Source organism: Ovis aries, chromosome 3, assembly GCF_016772045.2.
Source record: "Ovis aries strain OAR_USU_Benz2616 breed Rambouillet chromosome 3, ARS-UI_Ramb_v3.0, whole genome shotgun sequence".
In the NCBI taxonomy this organism is placed as follows: domain Eukaryota; kingdom Metazoa; phylum Chordata; class Mammalia; order Artiodactyla; family Bovidae; genus Ovis; species Ovis aries.
Window position 1 is genome coordinate 202,120,904 of NC_056056.1, and position 22,160 is coordinate 202,143,063.

Sequence of the window (22,160 nt, forward strand, 5' to 3'; positions counted from 1 at the left end):
GATAAAAAACTTGCCAAAAGCAGAGACCCATTCTGATGTCTTTGTATTCCCCATAGTATTCAATCTAGTATCTTACACATAGTAGGCACTCAATAAATATGTTATTTTCCCCCATCCTTCAAACTCCTGTTAAATACCACCTCAATCATAAGCCCTTCTCTTCAGACTTCAGCACATATATGTTTTCCTCCCTTCAAATTGCCTTGTACTTACTGCCTGTCCTGTGTAATGCGTGCATTGGGAAGGAGAATCCTGTTTACATCATCTTGTGTATAAACTGTGTTCATCCTACTGGATGAATGGGTCATTATCTTAGAATTTTCCTATATTCTTCTCAGGGCTAGGCACTGGTTAAGTTCCCAGTGAATAGTTATCCATTGATCTGAAATAGTTTCCAGTAAGGTATAGTTAAACAAGACAGACATTAGACAAGATAACCCAATAAGACTTGAGTTGGTTATGAATACATATACATTATCACAGCTTGATGGGACTTCCCTGGTGGCCCAGTGGTTAAGACTTTGCCTTCCAGTGCAGGAGGTGTATGTTCGATCCCTGTTTGGAGAGCTAAGACCCCATACGCCTCGTGGCCAAAAAACCAAAACAGAAACGATATGTGACAAATTCAATAAAGATTTTTTAAAGGAAAAAAACAAGTATTATCACAGCTTGATATAACTTAGTTTATAAGTAGGGACTTACAATGTTACGTATACACACAGGACATATGTTTTCTGAGTCTGGGTTTCTACTGCTAATGTAGATATATTGAGTCACTTGCCTGGGATCTACTTGGCAAGTTAGAGACAGGCTTAAGCAAACATAAACAACCATAGAATGATGGGCTTGAACCAACTAGCTTGTACCCACTGATGGATGCTCCTATAGACATCATGTGCTCAAAAGGCAGCTTTGGTGGCTAATGTGAAATAAGGCCTACCCCTCAAATTCTTTGAATTTTATTTAGTAATAGATTCATCCACTGATGTGTTCATTCCAGGTGCTGTGTTAGCATTGTTGTACAAAGGTGTAAAAAATAGCGTTAGCCCCAGCCCTACAGGAAAAGAATGACATAACAAATAACCACAAACAAATAGCAACAAATGTTATAAAATAAATAACTGAAACTTATTTGATGTGATTTGTTGGGGGCAGATCCACAAGAAAGCACATTTAAGCCAGGGCTTAAAGGACAAAAATGAAGAAGAACTCAGCAAAGAGCATTCCAGAGAACCACATATGCAAAGGCCCTGAGGTTGATTTAGAGAGCCGAAGGAAGAGTATGGCTGAGACATAGTAAATGAAGCCACTTTTATAAAGAACATACATTTACTACATTAAAAACATCACATTCTTTCATCCTTGCTGAGGGAGACACCTCAGGCCTTCCTTAATTCAATCTAGGGGCAGTGACCCAAGTGCAGTTCTATAGGTTGTGGTTGATAATGGAGGCAGTGGAGGAAGGAGAAAGGTTTTGAACTGTGTTGCAGAAACCTACTTTTGCCTGGAAAATCCCATGGATGGAGGAGCCTGGTGGGCTGCAGTCCATGGGGTCGCTAAGAGTTGGACACGACTGAGCAACTTCACTTTCACTTTTCACTTTCACGCATTGGAGAAGGAAATGGCAACCCACTCCAGTGTTCTTGCCTAGAGAATCCCAGGGACGGGGGAGCCTGGTGGGCTGCCGTCTACGGGGTCACAGGGTCGGACATGACTGAAGTGACTTAACAGCAGCAGCAGAAACCTAGATGTGGATTCAATCCATAGGTCAGGAAGATCCTCTGGAGAAGGAAATGGCAACCCATTCCAATATCCTTGCCTGAAAAATCCCATGGACAGAGGAGCCTGGTGGGCTACAGTCCAAAGGATCACAAAGAGCACGATTGAGTGACTAAGCACGCGTGCGTGCACACACACGCATATTAACACACATAAAGACCTGAGTTAACTTCCTTCTATCCCTTAGATGCTGTGTCAACTTGGACAATTCATTCCACCATGGTCTGAAATAAATGATTACTGATTCATTCTATTAAACGGTTATATACAAAGCACCTACTATGTGACAGGACATATTCTAGGTAGAGAATATAAAGAACGGAGATATGCTGCTAAGTCACTTCCGTCGTTTCCGACTCTGTGCTACCCCATAGACGACAGCCCACTAGGCTCCCCCGTCCCTGGGATTCTCCAGGCAAGAACACTGGAGTGGGTTGCCATTTCCTTCTCCAGTGCAGGAAAGTGAAAAGTGAAAGTGAAGTTGCTCAGTCGTGTCTGACTCTTCGTGACCCCATGGACTGTAGCCTACCAGGCTCCCCCATCCATGGGATTTCCCAGGCAAGAGTACTGGAGTGGGTAAATGTATATGTAATACATGTACTATACATACATGTGGGCTTCCCAGGTGGCGCTAGTGGTAAAGAATCTGCCGGCCAATGCAGGAGACATGAGAGATGTGGGTTCAGTCCCTGGGTCAGAATCATTCCCTGGAGGAGGGCATGGAAACCCACTCCAGTATTCTTGCATAGCGAATCCCATGGACAGAGGAGCTTGGCGGGCTATGGTACAAAGGGTTGCAAAGAGTCAGACACGACTGAAGCAACTTAAAACATACACACACATACACACATGTGTCTTATACACACATGTACTGTACACATATTATGGATAGTACAGATTCTTTACTATTTGAGCCATCAGGGAAGCCCGCTATATACATATGTACCATATATATATATGTATATATATATATATGAGTGAGGGTTGCTCAGTTGTATCCGACTCCTTGCAACCCCATGGACTATACAGTCCATGGGATTCTCAAGGCAAGAATACTAGAATGGGTAGCCTTTCCCTTCTCCAGGGGATCTTCCCATATATATACATATACTATATATATATATATATATAGTACTATATACTGGAGAAGACAATGGCAACCCACTCCAGTACTCTTGCCTGGAAAATCCCATGGGCAGAGGAGCTTGGTATGCTGCAGTCCATGGGGTTGCACAGAGCTGGACATGACAGAAGTGACTTAGCAGCAGCAGCGGTACTATATATAATCAGTGTATAGTACACATGTGTGTAATACAGAGAATATACACTAAGAAACAAAACAGGCAAAATTCCTGCCCTCATGGAGCTTTCATTCTAGTGGAAGTAGGCTAACTATAAACTATATACGTTTCATTCTCTCTCTCTCCACGCGTGCATGCATGCACAATGTGAGAAGTCAATAAAACAGGGAGGGACTCAGTGGCACTGGGGCACAGTAGGGAAAGCCTCATGGAGAAGATGACGTTTGAGCCAAGACTTGAAACAGGTGGGTGTGTAGGCCAAGTGGCTATCTGAGGGAAGAGTGTTCAGCCATGGGGATAGCAGTCAAGGCTCCAAGGCAGCAGGGTGCTGCTGTATTCAAGAAGCAGAACAGCAAGGAGCTTGGTGGTTCAAAGTGAGAAACAGAATGATAAGATTAATCATGATGGGTTTTGTAAGTATCTTCTTCTACAAAATCGAGTGGTTCCATGGAAATCTGCAAGGGAGATTATACATGATTGAAATTGACATGTAGGCAAAATGCATGACAATGTTAGAATCATAGGCCTGAGGTCGGAGGGAAAGATGGCGGAGGAATAGGACGGGAAGATCACGTTCTCCCTCACAAATTCCTCAAAAGAACATTTCAACGCCGAGCAAACTCCACAAAACAACTTCTGTAGGCTGGCAGAGGACATCAGGCAACCAGAAAAGCAGACCATTCTCTTCAAAACAGGTAGGAAAAAATATAAAAGACGAAAAAGGAGACAAAGGAGGTGGGGAGGGAGCTCCGTCCCGGGAAGGGAAGCCCGTCCCGGGAAGGGAATTTTAAGAAGAGAGGTTTCCAAACACCAGGAAACACTCTCCCTGCCGAGTCTGTGGCGAGCCTTGGAAACACAGAGGGCAACATAACAGGAAGGAAAAATAGATAAATAATTAAAACCAAGAGATTACAAGCCCACCAGTAACTCCCCCAGCGGAAAAGCAGCACAGACGCCTGCATCCGCCATTGGGAAGTGGGGGCAGGGCCGGGAAGCGTGGGAGGCGCGGGCTGCAGTGCTTTGTAAGAATCGGGCAGGAATGCCCCACGCGCAACCAGAACGATCTAACTTGGGCTAGCAAACCAGACTGTGGGATAGCTACCACGCGAAAAGCTCGAACATAAGACACCGCCAGGACTGAGCACAGAACAAAGGACGGAGCGGAAAAAGCCGGCTGCAGACCATTCCCCGCCGGGGACAGGCAGCCAGAGCCGTAAGGACTGGAAAGGGGCAATTGCAGACCCGGAGAGACTTTTACTTACCTAACTGCAAGCAGGCTCCTTTGCTAAGACTTCTGGGGTGCTGGACAGTCACAGTCTGCTTCACGGGGTGCGCCAGCGGTCCACCCAGAAAGCTGAGCAGCAGCGGCGGAAAAGGTGACAAGCCGCGGCGATTGCGCTCGCCAAACTCCTGAGCTACTCGGACCTGGGAAGGGCACAAAGCACAGTCCCAGCCGCATTTGTGCCTCTGAGGGCTGCCTGAGGGCCGAACCTGAGCGGCTTGGACCGGGAAGTGCACGCAGCCTAGGGCCGGCCCCAGACGGTTCCCGGCTGAGCATCGTAGAGCCGGAGCGGTTCGTGCGCCGCGAGAAAGGACAGGTCAAGCGGGGCAGAGATACTGTGTACACACGACAGTGCTATTTGTTTGCAGCATCCCCCTCCCCACAGCGCGACTGAACTAGTGAGCCTAAAAACCAGCAAACAGAAGAAGTTAAACAGAGGAAACCACCTTGGAAGTGAGCCCACACGGCCCATAACATCAGAGAAGAGCCAGATATATTTTTAATTTTTTAATATTTTTTGAAAAAATCATTCTTTTTTTTTTTTTTGCCTTTTGCTTTTTTTTTCTTTTTTCTTTTTTTCCGAGCTTTTTTAAATTGTTAAGTCTTCTATTTCTCCTCTAATTTTTATTTCTATAACCTAGTATTACTATTTTTTTTAAAAAGACTTTTTTTTTTTTTTAAGGCAAACACCATATATACTCTTTGGATGGTAGTTGGTGTTTTGGTTTTTTTGTTTGTTTGTTTGTTTTTAATAATTCTTTTTTTTCTTTCTTCCTTTTTCCCTCTGCTTTTCTTTAATATTGTATCTTTGAAAATCCAACCTCTACTCCAGATTTTTAATCTTTGTTGTCAATTTTGTACATTTAAAAACCCAAACTTCACTACCCAAGTTTACCTGAGAGCGAGATTACTGGCCTGTCCACTCTCTCCTCCTCTGGACTCTCCTTTTTCCTCACCAGGTGGCCTCTGTCTCTTTTCTCCCCCATCTCTTCTCTATCCAACTCTGTGAATCTCTGTGTGTTCCAAACGGTAGAGAACACCTAAGGAACTGGTTACTGGCAGGATTTGTCTCTCTCCTACTCATTCCTCTCTCTTATCCTCCTGGTCACCTCTGTCTACTTCCTCCCTCTCCTCTTCCCCGTATAACTCTGTAAATACCTCTGAGCAGTCCAGACTATAGAGCGCACATAAGGAAGAGACTACTGGCTAGCTTGCTCTCTCCTCTCTTGATCTCACCGCATCTCATTCCAGTTACCTCTAACTACCCCTCCATCTTCTCTTCTCCTTGTAACTCAGTGAACCTCTCTGAGTGTCCCTCAAGGTGGAGAAACTTTTCATCTTTAACCTAGATGTTTTATCATCGGTGCTGTATAGATGGAGAAGTCTAGAGGCTACTGTAAAAATAAAACTGAAAACCAGAAGCAGGAAGCTTAAACCCAAAGCCTGAAAACATTAGAGAACTCTTGAATTCAGGGAACATTAAGCAATAGGAGCTCATCAAATGCCTTCATACCTACACTGAAACCAAGCTCCACCCAAGGGCCAACAAGTTCCAAAACAAGACATACCACGCAAATTCTCCAGCAACACAGGAACACTCCCCTGAGCCTCAATATACAGGCAGCTCAAAATTATCCCAAAACCTTTGATGTCTCATAACCCATTACGGGTCACTCCACTGCACTCCAGAGAGAAGAAACCCAGCTCCACCCACCAAAACTCCAACACAAGCCTCCCTAACCAGGAAACCTTGACAAGCCACTGATAGAACCCCACCCAAAGTGAGGAAGCTCCATAATAAAGAGAACTCCACAAATTATCAGAATATAAAAGGCCACCCCAAACGCAGCAATATAACCAAGATGAAGAGACAGAGGAATACTCAGCAGGTAAAGGAACAGGAGAGTTGCCCACCAAACCAAACAAAAGAGGAAGAAGTAGGGAATCTACCAGAGAAGGAATTCCGAATATTGATAGTGAAAATGATCCAAAATCTTGAAATCAAAATGGAAACACAGATAAATAGCCTAGAGACAAGGATTGAGAAGATGCAAGAAAGGTTTAACAAGGACCTAGAAGAAATAAAAAAGAGTCAAAATATAATGAATAACACAATAAATGAGATCAGAAACACTCTGGAGGCAACAAATAGTAGAATAACGGAGGCAGAAGATAGGATTAGTGAAATAGAAGATAGAATGGTAGAAATAAATGAATCAGAGAGGAAACAAGAAAACGAATTAAAAGAAACGAGGACAATCTCAGAGACCTCCAGGACAATATGAAACGCTCCAACATTCGAATTATAGGAGTCCCAGAAGAAGAAGACAGAAAGAAAGATCATGAGAAAATCCTTGAGGAGATAATAGTTGAAAACTTCCCTAAAATGGGGAAGGAAATAATCACCCAAGTCCAAGAAACACAGAGAGTCCCAAATAGGATAAACCCAAGGCGAAACACCCCAAGACACATATTAATCAAATTAACAAAGATCAAACACAAAGAACAAATATTAAAAGCAGCAAGGGAAAAACAACAAATAACACACAAGGGGATTCCCATAAGGATAACAGCTGATCTGTCAATAGAAACTCTTCAGGCCAGGAGGGAATGGCAAGACATACTTAAAGTGATGAAAGACAATAACCTACAGCCCAGATTACTGTACCCAGCAAGGATCTCATTCAAATACGAAGGAGAAATCAAAAGCTTTACAGACAAGCAAAAGCTGAGAGAATTCAGCACCACCAAACCAGCTCTCCAACAAATTCTAAGGGATATCCTCTAGACAGGAAACACGAAAGGGTGTATAAACCCGAACCCAAAACAATAAAGTAAATGGCAACGGGATCATACTTATCAGTAATTACCTTAAACGTAAATGGGTTGAACGCCCCAACCAAAAGACAAAGACTGGCCGAATGGATACAAAACAAGACCCCTCTATATGCTGCTTACAAGAGACCCACCTCAAAACAAGGGACACATACAGACTGAAAGTGAAGGGCTGGAAAAAGATATACCACGCGAATAGAGACCAAAAGAAAGCAGGAGTGGCAATACTCATATCCGATAAAATAGACTTTAAAACAAAGGCTGTGAAAAGAGACAAAGAAGGCCACTACATAATGATCAAAGGAACAATCCAAGAAGAAGATATAACAATCATAAATATATATGCACCCAATATAGGAGCACCACAATATGTACGACAAATGCTAACAAGTATGAAAGGGGAAATCAACAATAACACAATAATAGTGGGAGACTTTAATACCCCACTCACACCTATGGACAGATCAACTAAACAGAAAATTAACAAAGAAACGCAAACTTTAAATGATACATTAGATCAGTTAGACCTAATTGATATCTATAGGACATTTCACCCCAAAACAACGAATTTCACCTTTTTTCAAGTGCTCATGGAACCTTCTCCAGGATAGACCACATCCTGGGCCATAAATCTAAACTTGATAAATTCAAAAAATCGAAATCATTCCAAGCATCTTTTCTGACCATAATGCATTAAGATTAGATCTCAATTACAGGAGAAAAACTATTAAAAATGCCAACATATGGAGGTTGAACAACACACTTCTGAATAACCAACAAATCACAGAAGAAATCAAAAAAGAAATCAAAATATGCATAGAAACTAATGAAATGAAAACACAACAACCCAAAACCTGTGGGACACTATAAAAGCAGTGCTAAGAGGAAAGTTCATAGCAATACAGGCATACCTCAAGAAGCAAGAAAAAAGTCAAATAAACAACCTAACTCTACAACTAAAGCAACTAGAAAAGGAAGAGTTGGAGAACCCCAGAGTTAGTAGAAGGAAAGAAATCTTAAAAATTAGGGCAGAAATAAATGCAAAAGAAACAAAAGAGACCATAGCAAAAATCAACAAAGCCAAAAGCTGGTTCTTTGAAAGGATAAATAAAATTGACAAACCATTAGCCAGACTCATCAAGAAGCAAAGAGAGAAAAAATCAAATCAATAAAATTAGAAATGAAAATGGAGAGATCACAACAGACAACACAGAAATACAAAGGATCATAAGAGACTACTATCAGCAGTTGTATGCCAATAAAATGGACAACATGGAAGAAATGGACAAATTCTTAGAAAAGTACAATTTTCCAAAACTGAACCAGGAAGAAATAGAAAATCTTAACAGACCCATCACAAGCATGGAAATTGATACTGTAATCAGAAATCTTCCAGCAAACAAAAGCCCAGGTCCAGATGGCTTCACAGCTGAATTCTACCAAAAATTTCGAGAAGAGCTAACACCTATCCTCCTCAAACTCTTCCAGAAATTGCAGAGGAAGGTAAACTTCCAAACTCATTCTATGAGGCCACCATCACCCTAATACCAAAACCTGACAAAGATGTCACAAAAAAAGAAAACTACAGGCCAATATCTCTGATGAACATAGATGCAAAAATCCTCAACAAAATTCTAGCAATCAGAATCCAACAACACATTAAAAAGATCATACACCATGACCAAGTGGGCTTTATCCCAGGGATGCAAGGATTCTTCAATATCCGCAAATCAATCAATGTAATTCACCACATTAACAAATTGAAAAATAAAACCATATGATTATCTCAATAGATGCAGAGAAGGCCTTTGACAAAATTCAACATCCATTTATGATAAAAACTCTCCAGAAAGCAGGAATAGAAGGAACACCTCAACATAATAAAAGCTATATATGACAAACCCACAGCAAACATTATCCTCAATGGTGAAAATTGAAAGCATTTCCCTAAAGTCAGGAACAAGACAAGGGTGTCCACTTTCACTGCTACTATTCAACATAGTTCTGGAAGTTTTGGCCACAGCAATCAGAGCAGAAAAAGAAATAAAAGGAATCCAAATTGGAAAAGAAGAAGTAAAACTCTCACTGTTTGCAGATGACATGATCCTCTACATGGAAAACCCTAAAGACTCCACCAGAAAATTTCTAGAGCTCATCAATGAATATAGTAAAGTTGCAGGATATAAAATCAACACACAGAAATCCCTTGCATTCCTATACACGAATAATGAGAAAGTAGAAAAAGAAATTAAGGAAACAATTCCATTCACCATTGCAACAAAAAGAATAAAATACTTAGGAATATATCTACCTAAAGAAACTAAAGACCTATATATAGAAAACTATAAAACACTGATGAAAGAAATCAAAGAGGACACTAATAGATGGAGAAATATACCATGTTCATGGATTGGAAGAATCAATATAGTGAAAATGAGTATACTACCCAAAGCAATTTACAAATTCAATGCAATCCCTATCAAGCTACCAGCCACATTTTTCACAGAACTAGAACAAATAATTTCAAGATTTGTATGGAAATACAAAAACCTCGAATAGCCAAAGCAATCTTGAGAAAGAAGAATGGAACTGGAGGAATCAACTTGCCTGACTTCAGGCTCTACTACAAAGCCACAGTCATCAAGACAGTATGGTACTGGCACAAAGACAGACATATAGATCAATGGAACAAAATAGAAAGCCCAGAGATAAATCCACACACATATGGACACCTTATCTTTGACAAAGGAGGCAAGAATATACAATGGAGTAAAGACAATCTCTTTAACAAGTGGTGCTGGGAAAACTGGTCAACCACTTGTAAAAGAATGAAACTAGATCACTTTCTAACACCGCACACAAAAATAAACTCAAAATGGATTAAAGATCTAAATGTAAGACCAGAAACTATAAAACTCCTAGAGGAGAACATAGGCAAAACACTCTCAGACATAAATCACAGCAGGATCCTCTATGATCCACCTCCCAGAATGCTGGAAATAAAAGCAAAAATAAACAAATGGGATCTAATTAAAATTAAAAGCTTCTGCACAACAAAGGAAAATATAAGCAAGGTGAAAAGACAGCCTTCTGAATGGGAGAAAATAATAGCAAATGAAGCAACTGACAAACAACTCATCTCAAAAATATACAAGCAACTTCTGCAGCTCAACTCCAGAAAAATAAACGACCCTATCAAAAAATGGGCCAAAGAACTAAATAGACATTTCTCCAAAGAAGACATACGGATGGCTAACAAACACATGAAAAGATGCTCAACATCACTCATTATTAGAGAAATGCAAATCAAAACCACAATGAGGTACCACTTCACACCAGTCAGAATGGCTGCGATCCAAAAATCTGCAAGCAATAAATGCTGGAGAGGGTGTGGAGAAAAGGGAACCCTCCTACACTGTTGGTGGGAATGCAAACTAGTACAGCCACTATGGAGAACAGTGTGGAGATTCCTTAAAAATTGCAAATAGAACTCCCTTATGACCCAGCAATCCCACTGCTGGGCATACACACCGAGGAAACCAGAATTGAAAGAGACACATGTACCCCAATGTTCATCGCAGCACTGTTTATAATAGCCAGGACATGGAAACAACCTAGATGTCCATCAGCAGATGAATGGATAAGAAAGCTGTGGTACATATACACAATGGAGTATTACTCAGCGGTTAAAAAGAATTCATTTGAATCAGTTCTGATGAGATGGATGAAACTGGAGCCGATTATACAGAGTGAAGTAAGCCAGAAAGAAAAACACCAATACAGTATACTAACACATATATATGGAATTTAGGAAGATGGCAATGACGACTCTGTATGCAAGACAGGGAAAGAGACACAGATGTGTATAACGGACTTTTGGACTCAGAGGGAGAGGAAGAGGGTGGGATGATTTGGGAGAATGACATTCTAACATGTATACAATCATGTGAATTGAATCGCCAGTCTATGTCTGACGCAGGATGCAGCATGCTTGGGGCTGGTGCATGGGGATGACCCAGAAAGATGTTATGGGGAGGGAGGTGGGAGGGGGGTTCATGTTTGGGAATACATGTAAGAATTAAAGTTTTTAAAATTTAAAAAATAAAAAACTAAAAAAAAAAAAAAAATAGAATCATAGGCCTCCCTGATTCCAGGGAACAGAGTGTCTAACCAGGAGGGGGTGATAAAAGGCAAAATGCAATGAAGAGACATGAGCCATAGGCCATCCGCTGTGGGAGGCTCTAGAGGGAGGGTGGGGATGGGGCTGATGGTGAGGGATGCTGGTAGAAGGTGAGGGGTGGGGGCAGGGTGAATGAGGTCAAGATACACAAATATGGAGGGAATGAATTTATCCCAGGGGAGACCATAATCAAGGCCCGGTGGACTAAATTCCTTCAAACAGGGAAACTAACTGACCTTAGCCTGTGTGGCTTCAAAGAAATAAGTTTACAGATTTTATGGACATGTTTTAAACAATGAAACAGAATTAAAGGAATTAAAAGAATTCCCAGAAAAGGGGGATTCTTCCCAGGAAAGTGAATCAACTTTTTTAAATCTAGTGACTTCCCTGGTGATCAAGTGGATAGGACTCTGTGCAGGGGACGTTTACTGCAGGGGGCATGGGTTCAGAACTCAACTGGGACATTAAGATTCCTCATGCCATAAATAAATTAAAATTTAAAAAAATTTTTAATTGATGTTTAACTAAGTTTCTTCCTTGATCACCTCCTGATAGCAGAGCTTTGCTGGGTGATTCACAGGTTTTATTTCATTTAGTCATTAGTCAAGCCCTACCCAATAGGCATCATTTCCCCCTTTTGATAGGCAAAAATGTATGGGGGCTCTTCATACCCTCTGTCTTCAAGGCCGAGCTTCGTGGCCTGTGCGCATTGGTGTGTGAATGTGCCTCAGATGGATTAGGGGTTTGGTGATGTATTACCAGCCTCCCCTTCTCCTTCTCCTTCTCCCAGGTGCTGGGGTGGCTGGAGGCCCTGGGAAGTAACTCTAGCCTTGGAAAGCTCTTCAGGTTATCACTTGTTACATGTGACATTAAAGGAAAAAAAAAAAAGACTGGCATTCATTTGAAGATTCTTAAAAAGAAGGGGGTTAGGAAATAATATTTTAGTGTTGAATTGTTTTTGTTTTTCCAAAGCAAGGTAATGATAGGGGCGGAAGACAAAAATCCTTGTTTTCTGAGCACATGATGACTATACATTTGGAAATGCAGGTCTGAGTAACAAGGAAGTGGACAGTGACTTAGAGATCCACAGGAACTGGAGGAGGGAGCAGGGATGTGGGATGTGGGGAGACCAAGTCTGGGCTCTGTGTGAAGCAGAGAAAGAGATGAGAGGCTGTGGATTAGCAGATGGAAAGACTTGGAAGAGATCTGTTCGTGGGAACTCATGGGGTTTTCTGCAGAAGTGTGTGATATAAACCCTCCTCTGATTCTCTACAAAATCTTCAGTAAACTCAAAGCAGCTCTATAGTTCTACAGTGTGGGTGGATCCACTGGAAAGAGAAAGAGGTGCTGACTCCTATTGGCTAAGCTGAGAAAACATCAGTCTGCCTGGAGGAGTGGAGCCAGGGTGGCTGCCCACACGCAGTTGGGGAAACTGAGGCTCGGAGAGTGTAGGCTACCCTCCCAGAGTCGCACAGGTAAAGCTGCTGAAAACTTGCAGTTTTCAAAGCAGGGGTTCTGCCCACTCCAGCATGCAGTGTGTCCTTGGACCATTTAGGTTGGGAACTTGGCAGGTACCCCCCAAATTCTGGCCTTGAAACATGTTTGTTTGTTTGTTTCCACCCACCTGGCCAGTAGGTAAAGCCACATCTGCACATCATTTTTTGCCTTGTTTGAATCAGCACAAGCTGAAAACAGAAAAGGAAGCAAAACAAACAAAAACTTACGAGACTTTAATTGGAGCTCAAGTGAACACAGGTGAACACGTGAGAAGTGGAAAGGGAGCCTCAGTTTAGCTATAAATGATAGGAGATTGAGAAGAGGTAGCTTTTGACTGTCTTTCATTTAAATAAAGAGGACAGCAGAAGTGGTCCTTCAGGAGAGACCGTTCAGAGGATTTGGGAAGTTGCAAGTCTGGTAGATCATAAAAAGTATATTTCCAGGGACAGCACATTTAGTAATATAAGTAAATCATTATTATTGTTTTTTTTTTTAAATTTTAAAACTGACTTCCTTAAAATCGAGCCTGAAGGCTAAGCAGGGAGAATATTGAATCAGAACCTGAAGACTGGATGCTTTTTATTTTTTCTTGTGCTCTTGTCCTTGGGCTTCTGCTGGGACAGGACTTATGCATCATTTGAGGAGCAAATAGCTTACCTGAAGGATAGTGTCTGCAGCTGCTGGCTGATACATTCTTTTTCTATATTGCTTACACAGAGATGTAAGAAAGTATGGGAAAGCAAGAAGAGTCTGCACCTATAACAATGTATCTTAACTTTTTTCTGAACTCTTTTTCAGATCTCTTTGGGCTTCCCTAATAGCTCAATTGGTAAAGAATCCGCCTGCGATCCAGGTGACCCTGCTTCGATTCCTGGATTGGGAAGATCTGCTGGAGAAGGGCCAGGCTACCCACTCCAGTATTCTGGCCTGGAGAATTCCATGGACTGTATAGTGCATGGGGTTGCAAAGAGTCGGACATGACTGAGTGACTATCACTTTCACTTTCACTTTGGAGATCTGAAAAAATATAAGACTGCTGTTATAAAACAGCACAGAGGTGACTTCCCTGGTAGTCCAGTGGCTGAGACTCTGAGTTCCTAATGTAGGGAATTTCCAAATTCAATCTTCGGTCAGGGAACTAGTTCCCACGTGCCACAGCTAAGAGTTTACATGCCACCACTAAAAATCCCACATCCACATTGAAGATCCTGTGTGTCATAACTAAGACCTGGAGCAACAAAGTAAATAAATATGTTTTTTAAATGGCACAGAGACACATACGTTAAAAGTTTGTGTATAAGTTGTCAGGAAGTGCGAGTGGAAGGATGGGACCCAGAGCAGAGAACGCCTGAGACCTCCTGGGCAGTTCTCACAGTGCAGTCCCAGGACCACCTGCATTAGAGAGACCTGAAATGCCAGTTAAAAGTGCGGTCAGCCTCTCTGCCCCACCTCCAGACATACTGAGGAGGAATCTGTAAGTTTTAGATTCCAGGGTCTGCACTCTTCTCACCCTTCCAGTGACTCTTCTACACACTGTAGTTTGAGGACCTTGCCCTAGCATGCCTGTGAAGCCCAGGTTTAAATCTCCTGCTCTAGAACCATCTAAGCCTCCTGGTTTAAAATGCAGATTCATGCTCAGAAACTGTGATGGAGAAAGGCTAGGGTGGAAAGAAGAAATCTGCATCTTTATCGTATGTGTAACTGTGGTACAGAGACTCCAGCACCAGGTTTTCAGCGATGGACTGGAGAGCTGTCCCCTAGCTTTGATGTCCCTCATGTGCCTGGTGCTTGAGCTAATTCAGATACCCAGACTTCCTCCATTATCGTGTGCAAATCAGTGCAATTACTTTGGAGGAAAATGTGGCCACATACAGTAATGCTGAAGACGTACCTAGCTAACCACCCAGCAACTCGCCAAGAAAGTGTCTGCTCCACATCCCATTCTCTGATAGCCAAACCCAGCTGACAGTCGTAACAACTCATAAACATTAAAATTTTGTGTTGTGGGTAATATAATTTCAAAAGTATTTCTATTTATCAAGGTCAGCTTATATCTTAACTTCTAGCAGGGACTGTTTGTTAGGTTTTCAGGTTAGAGATGAAGTCATATATGGATGTGAGAGCTGGGCTATAAAGACGGCTGAGTGCCGAAGAATTGATGCTCTCAAATTGCAGTGCTGAAGAAGACACTAAAGAATCCCTTAGACAGCAAGGAGATAAAACCAAGGAGATAAAAGGAGATAAAGGCAATAAATATTCGATATTCCTAAAGGATATCAACCCTGAATATTCACTGGAAGGTCTGATGCTGAAGCTGAAGCTCCAGTACTTTGGCCACTTGATGCGAAGAGCCAGTTCATTGGAAAAGACCCTGATGCTGGGAAAGATTGAGGGCAGGAGGAGAAGGGGATGACAGAGGATGAGACAGTTGGATGGCATCACTGACTCAATGGCCATGAGTTTTAGCAGACTCCAGGAGATGGTGAAGAACAGGGAAGACTGCTGTGCTGCAGTCCATGGGGTCACAAAGAGTCAGACATGACTGAGTGACTGAATACAACAACCTGGTTGTTTAGCCCAACAATTCTACCACCACTTGACCAGAGTTGAAGTCATCTGAGGATGTAGACTGGCTTCTTTAGCTTTGTATGGGCATCTCTGGTACAACTCTTAAAACATGATCAGTGCGCAGTAATTATTATTTAACCTTCAGATTCACTGAACATGGGTGGGCATCCCACCCCGTGTCATTGGTGCTCTTTAGAACAGCTCCTTTCACATAAAATTCTGCACCTGGACATGTCTGGGAAGCAGGACTCAGTGATCAAAGTCTTGCCCAGAGTAGAAGACATCCTCCTTTTTCCAATCCCCTCCTGGCAACAGTTCAGTGACTGAAGGGAGCAGTCCAAGATGATTTCCTTTCCTCAAAAAGTGGAAGGCGGATAGAAATAAAGAGAGATGAATGCAACCACCCTCAACAATCCTTAGAACCAAATAAATGGTCTGGCAGGTCTTTGTGCTCCCAAATGAGCAGCTTGGAAGGGCTGCAAGAGAGAAGACAGCTTCAGAAAACCAACTGGTCTCCAGAAAGTTTCCTTGGAAACTTAGTTGAAAGTCAGCTTGGATCAGAACCCAGCCTCATTGATTAAACACTGGCTGAAAGACCACAGGGTGGTGATGAATTGCCAAGGAGCCCATTTGGGGGTAAGTATCTAATTGGCGCCACAGGATTTAGGGATTTAGGGTAAGAACCTGTCTTCCCTCACAGCTTTATTAACGATCTGGAAGTAGTTAGAAATGATGTGTTCATGCTCAGCTGGGGGCTGGTACAAGCAAGAGAACAGGAGAATAATGATACAAACAGACTCAACTAAGTAAGGATAACCACGTGGCGTTCAGCTTAGAAAAATAATCTGCAAGATTTTTTATTTTTATTTTTTAATCAGGGGGATAAAAGAAAGCAAAGAGATGGAGAAGAAAATGGATAATGGATATAACAACCTGGGCTTCCCAGGTGTGCCAGTGGTAAAGAACCCACCTGCCAGTGCAGGTCAGGAAGATCCCCTGGAGGAGGGCATGGCAGCCCACTCCAGTGTTCTTGCCTGGAGAATTCCATGGACAGAGGAGCCTGGCGGGCTCCAGTCCATAGCGTGGCAAAGAGTCGGACACGACTGAAGCCACTTAGCACACATGCACACATAGCAACGTTCTAATTGAATGGTTCTAAAATCCAGGGGATCTTCCTTCTATACAGCCTGGAATGTCAGGTCCATGAATCAAGGCAAATTGGAAGTGGTCAAACAAGAGGTGGCAAGAGTGAATGTCGACATTCTAGGAATCAGCAAACTAAAATGGACTGGAATGGGTGAATTTAACTCAGATGACCATTATATCTACTACTGCAGGCAGGAATCCCTCAGAAGAAATGGAGTAGCTATCATGGTCAACAAAAGAGTCCAAAATGCAGTACTTGGATGCAAACTCAAAAATAAAATGAGCTCTGTTCGTTTCCAAAGCAAACCATTCAATACCACAGTTATCCAAGCATATGCCCCAACCAGTAATGTTGAAGAAGCTGAAGTTGAACAGTTCTCTGAAGACCTACAAGACCTTTTAGAACTAACACCCAAAAAAGATGGCCTTTTCATTTTAGGGGACTGGAATGCAAAAGTAGGGAGTCAAGAAACACCTGGAGTAACAGGCAAATTTGGCCTTGGAATGCAGAATGAAGTAAGGCAAAGACTAATAGAGTTTTGCCAAGAAAATGCACTGGTCATAGCAAACACCCTCTTCCAACAACACAAGAGAAGACTCTACACATGGACATCACCAGATGGTCAAAACCGAAATCAGATTGATTATATTCTTTGCAGCCAAAGATGGAGAAGCTCTATACAGTCAACAAAAACAAGACCAGGAGCTGACTGTGGCTCAAATCATGAACTCCTTATTACCAAATTCAGACTCAAATTGAAGAAAGTAAGGAAAACCGCTAGACCATTCAGGTATGACCTAAATCAAATTCCTTGTGATTATACAGTGGAAGTGAGAAATAGATTTAAGGGCCTAGATCTGATAGATAGAGTGCCTGATGAACTATGACATTGTATAGGAGACAGGGATCAAGACCATCCCCATGGAAAAGAAATGCAAAAAAGCAAAATGGCTGTCTGGGGGAGGCCTTACAAATAGCTGTGAAAAGAAGAGAAGTGGAAACCAAAGGAGAAAAGGAAAGATATAAGCATCTGAATGCAGAGTTCCAGAGAATAGCAAGAAGGGATAATAAAGCCTTCTTCAGCGATCAGTGCAAAGAAATAGAGGAAAACAACAGAATGGGAAAGACTAGAGATCTCTTCAAGAAAATTAGAGATACCAAGGGAACATTTCATGCAAAGATGCACTTGATAAAGGACAGAAAAGGTATGGACCTAACAGAAGCAGAAGATATTAAGAAGAGGTGGCAAGAATACACAGAAGAACTATACAAAAAAGATCTTCACAATCCACATAATCATGATGGTGTGATCACTCATCTAGTCAGACATCCTGGAATGTGAAGTCAAGTGGGCCTTAGAAAGCATCACTATGAACAAAGCTAGTGGAGGTGATGGAATTCCAGTTGAGCTCTTTCAAATTCTGAAAGATGATGCTGTGAAAGTGCTGCACTCAACATGCCAGCAAATTTGGAAAACTCAGCAGTGGCCACAGGACTAGAAAAGGTCAGTTTTCATTCCAAACCCAAACAAAAGCAATGCCAAGGAATGCTCAAACTACTGCACAATTGCACTCATCTCACACGCTAGCAAAGTAATACTCAAAATTCTCCAAGTGAGGCTTCAGCAATACGTGAACTGTGATCTTCCAGATGTTCAGGCTGGTTTTAGAAAAGGCAGAGGAACCAGAGATCAAATTTTCAGCATCTGCTGGATCATCAAAAAAGCAAGAGAGTTCCAGAAAAACATCTATTTCTGCTTTATTGACCATGCCAAAGCCTTTGACTGTGTGGATCACAATAAACTGTGGAAAATTCCTAAAGACAATGGGAATACCAGACCACCTTATCTGCCTCCTGAGAAATCTGTATGCAGGTCAAGAAGCAACAGTTAGAACTGGACATGGAACAACAGACTTTCAAATCAGGAAAGGAGTACGTCAAGGCTGAATATTGTCACCCTGCTTATTTAACTTCTATGGAGAGTACATCATGTGAAATGCCAGGCTGGATGAAGCACAAGCCTAAATCAAGATTGCTGGGAGAAATATCAATAACTTCAGATATGCAGATGATACCACCCTTATGGCAGAAAGTGAAGAACTAAAGAGCCTCTTGATGAAAGTGAAAGAGGAGAGTGAAAAAGTTGGCTTAAAACTCAACATTCAGAAAACTAAGATTATAGCATCCGGTCCCATCACTTCATGGCAAATAGATGGGGAAACAATGGAAACAGTGACAGACTTTATTTTTGGGAGGCTCCGAAATCACTGCAGATGGTGACTGTAGCCATGAAATTAAAAGACGCTTGCTCCTTGGAAGAAAAGCTATGACCAACCTAGACAGCATATTAAAAAGCAGAGACATTGTCAACAAAAGTCCATCTAGTCAAAGCTATGGTTTTTCCAGTGGTCATGTATGGATGTGAGAGTTGGACTATAAAGAAAGCTGAGCCCCGAAGAACTAGTACTTTTGAACTGTTGAGTTGGCAAAGACTCTTAGGAGTCCCTTGGGCTGCAAGGAGATCCAACCAGTCCATCCTAAAGGAGATCAGTCCTGGGTGTTCATTGGAAGGACTGATGCTGAAGCTGAAACTCCAATACTCTGGCCACCTGAGGCAAAGAGCTGACTTGTTAGAAAAGACCCTGATGCTGGGAAAGATTGAAGGCGGGAGGAGAGGGGTATGACAGAGGATGAGATGGTTGGATGGCATCACTGATACGATGGACATGAGTTTGAGTAGGCTGTGGGAGTTGGTGATGGACAGGGAAGCCTGACGTGCTGCAGTCCATGGGGTCACAGTGTCAGACACAACTGAGCAACTGATCTGAACACATAACAAATCTAGAAATACTCAGGTAGGATCGGAAGTGAGCAGATCTTTGGAGGGTTGGGCAGCCAGAGGTTGCAATTATTTTAGGAACAATGAAGGAGGGTAGGAAGAGATGGAAGCAACCTTGTACCCACTTTACACCAATGCTGACTCTAGTGGTCCCATCCAGTCCCTGTGAGAGTCTTTCCCTAGGAGATGGATGGATGCTGATACCTCCACTCGATGACAGCTCTGTAACAGGTATGTGGATTCCTGAGAATGGAGGCCAAACATCTTGGATCTGGTGAGAAAACAGAGCTAGACAAGGGTGCCCAGGCCTGCCTGGAGAAGGTTTCATACTGAAGTGGAACAGTTTTCTTCAGAGAAAACTGAAGGACACACTGACACCAGGAGGAAAGCCCAAGAGGACTTAACATGAAATTCAGTTGAAATAGTTAGATACAATCAGAAAATCAAATATACAATGCTGTGGACTAAGTATTTCTGTCCTTCCCCAAATTCATATCTTGAAACCTAATGTTCACTGTGATGGTGTTAGGAGAGGGGTCCTTTGGGAAGCGATTAAGGCCCTTAAAAAAGGAGACCACAAGGACTTCCCTGGTGACCCAATGTTTAAGGCTTCGCCTTCCAATGTAGAGAGTATGGGTTTGATCCCTGGTTAGGGAGCTAAGATCTCACATGCCCTGTGACCCCAAAGAAAAACCCATAAAACTGAAACAATACTATAGCAATTTCAATACAGACTTTAAAGGATTTCCCTGGTGGTCCAGTGGTTAAGAATCCACCTGTCAGTGCAGGGAACATGGGTTCTATCCCTCGTCCAAGAAGATCCCACATGCCATAGGGCAATTAAGCTCATGCCCCAGACCTACTGAGCCCCAGCTTCTAGAGTCTGCTCTCTACAACAAGTGAAGCCACCTCAATGAGAAGCCCGCTATGAAGAGTAGCCCCCACTCACTGCAACTAGAGGAAGCCCATGGCTGCATCCAAGACCCAGCGCAGCCAAAAATAAATTAATCAATTAAAAACATTTTAAAAGAATATATTTTTAAAAGCCTATGCCTTTGGCACTGATAAAAATGTGGCCATATAAGCTTGGTCTAGCCTCTTGGTTACTCAGAGTAGGCTAACGCCTATAGCAAACAAGCCCCCAGATGCAGTACAAGCAAAGTGTGTCTCTTACTCATATAAAATCCAAAATGGTGTTCCTGACCTACAGGCAGCTCTCTTTTAGGAAATAACACAGAGATCCAGTTCCTTTTATTTTCTGCCTCTGCAATTTTTAGCATTCAGCTGTCAAAGCTTTACTGCCCAATTGCCTCAAGCTGGCAGAGGAGGGCTTCCCAGGTGGCACTAGTGGTAAAGAAACCTGCCAATTCAGAAGACGTAAGAGATGCAGGTTCAGTACTGCGTTGGGAAGATCCCCTGGAGGAGGGCATGGCAACCCACTCCAGCATTCTTGCCTGGAGAATCCCCTTGGACAGAGGAGCCTGGCAGGCTACAGTCCATGGGGTTGCAAAGAGCTGGACACGCCTGAAGTGACTTAGCACACAACAGAGAAGGAAAGAGCATGGAGGATCCTGTGTGGGAGATGATCCAGGGCCTGGCCTGGAAGTAGAGCACTTGATTCTGCTCAAACTATAGATTAGAACCCGGTCTAGAGGTCACACCTAAATGCAAGATGAGCTAAGAAACACAGTCATTTTCTGCATGCAGGTTTGTGAGAAAACAGCTTTCTGAAGCACTGACCACTCTCTGCCCCAGGCTTCTTTGGCCAAGGGTGTTCAGCCCCTGCTCTTGGAAAAGCAGAATAAGAATATTTCATTCTCTTTGGAAACAACCTAAAGCCATTAGCAAAGAGAAGTATGATGGGAAAATAGGAAGGGATGGTTGCGTGTTTAGATGGCTTTGCTGTATACAAGGAGCTTGAAAGTGAGGACAGAAATGCCAAGGGGAGTGTATTAGGTTGAAGAGTGTCCCCTCCCCCAAATTCAAGTCCAACTAGAACCTTAGAATATGAACTTATTTAGAAATAGGGTCTTTGCAGATGTAATTAGTTAAGAAGATACCATACTGCACTGTGTGTGTGTTGTGCTAAGTTGCCTCAGTCATGTCTGACTCTGTGTGACCCCATGGACTGTAGCCCACCAGGCTCCCCTGTCCATGGGATTCTCCAGGCAAGAATACTGGAGTGGGTTGTCATACCCTCCTCCAGGGGATTTTCCTGCCCCAGGGATCGAACCTGGGTCTCCTGCATTACAGGCAGATTCTTTTCCACTAAGCCACTGTGGAAGTCCCCGTACTGCATTTATAGCAGACCCTGATTCAATGACTCGCGCCCTTACCAGAGGAGAAAACAGTGACGCAAACGAGCAGGAGAATATCCTGTGAAAAGGAGAGGCAGAGTTCGGAGGGATGTGTCTACCAGTCAGGTCACGCCCAGGGTTGCTGGGAAGCACAGAACCAAGGAGAGGCAAGAAAGAAGGATCCCCAGGAACTTGGGAGAGCGCATGGCTCTGCTACATCTTGATTTCAGATTTCTAGCCTCCGGAACCGTGAGAGGAAACATTTCTGTTGTTCCAAGCCACTCAGTTTGTGGTTCCTTGTTATGTCAGCTCTAGGAAACGAAGCATGGAGTAAGATGGGTTCTAGCCACATCAAAGCTTGTTATGATCCAGGACAGCGAAAAGCCCTGCGTCCTGGTGTGCCACCAGGGCAAAAGGGAAGATCCCAGCTGGAAA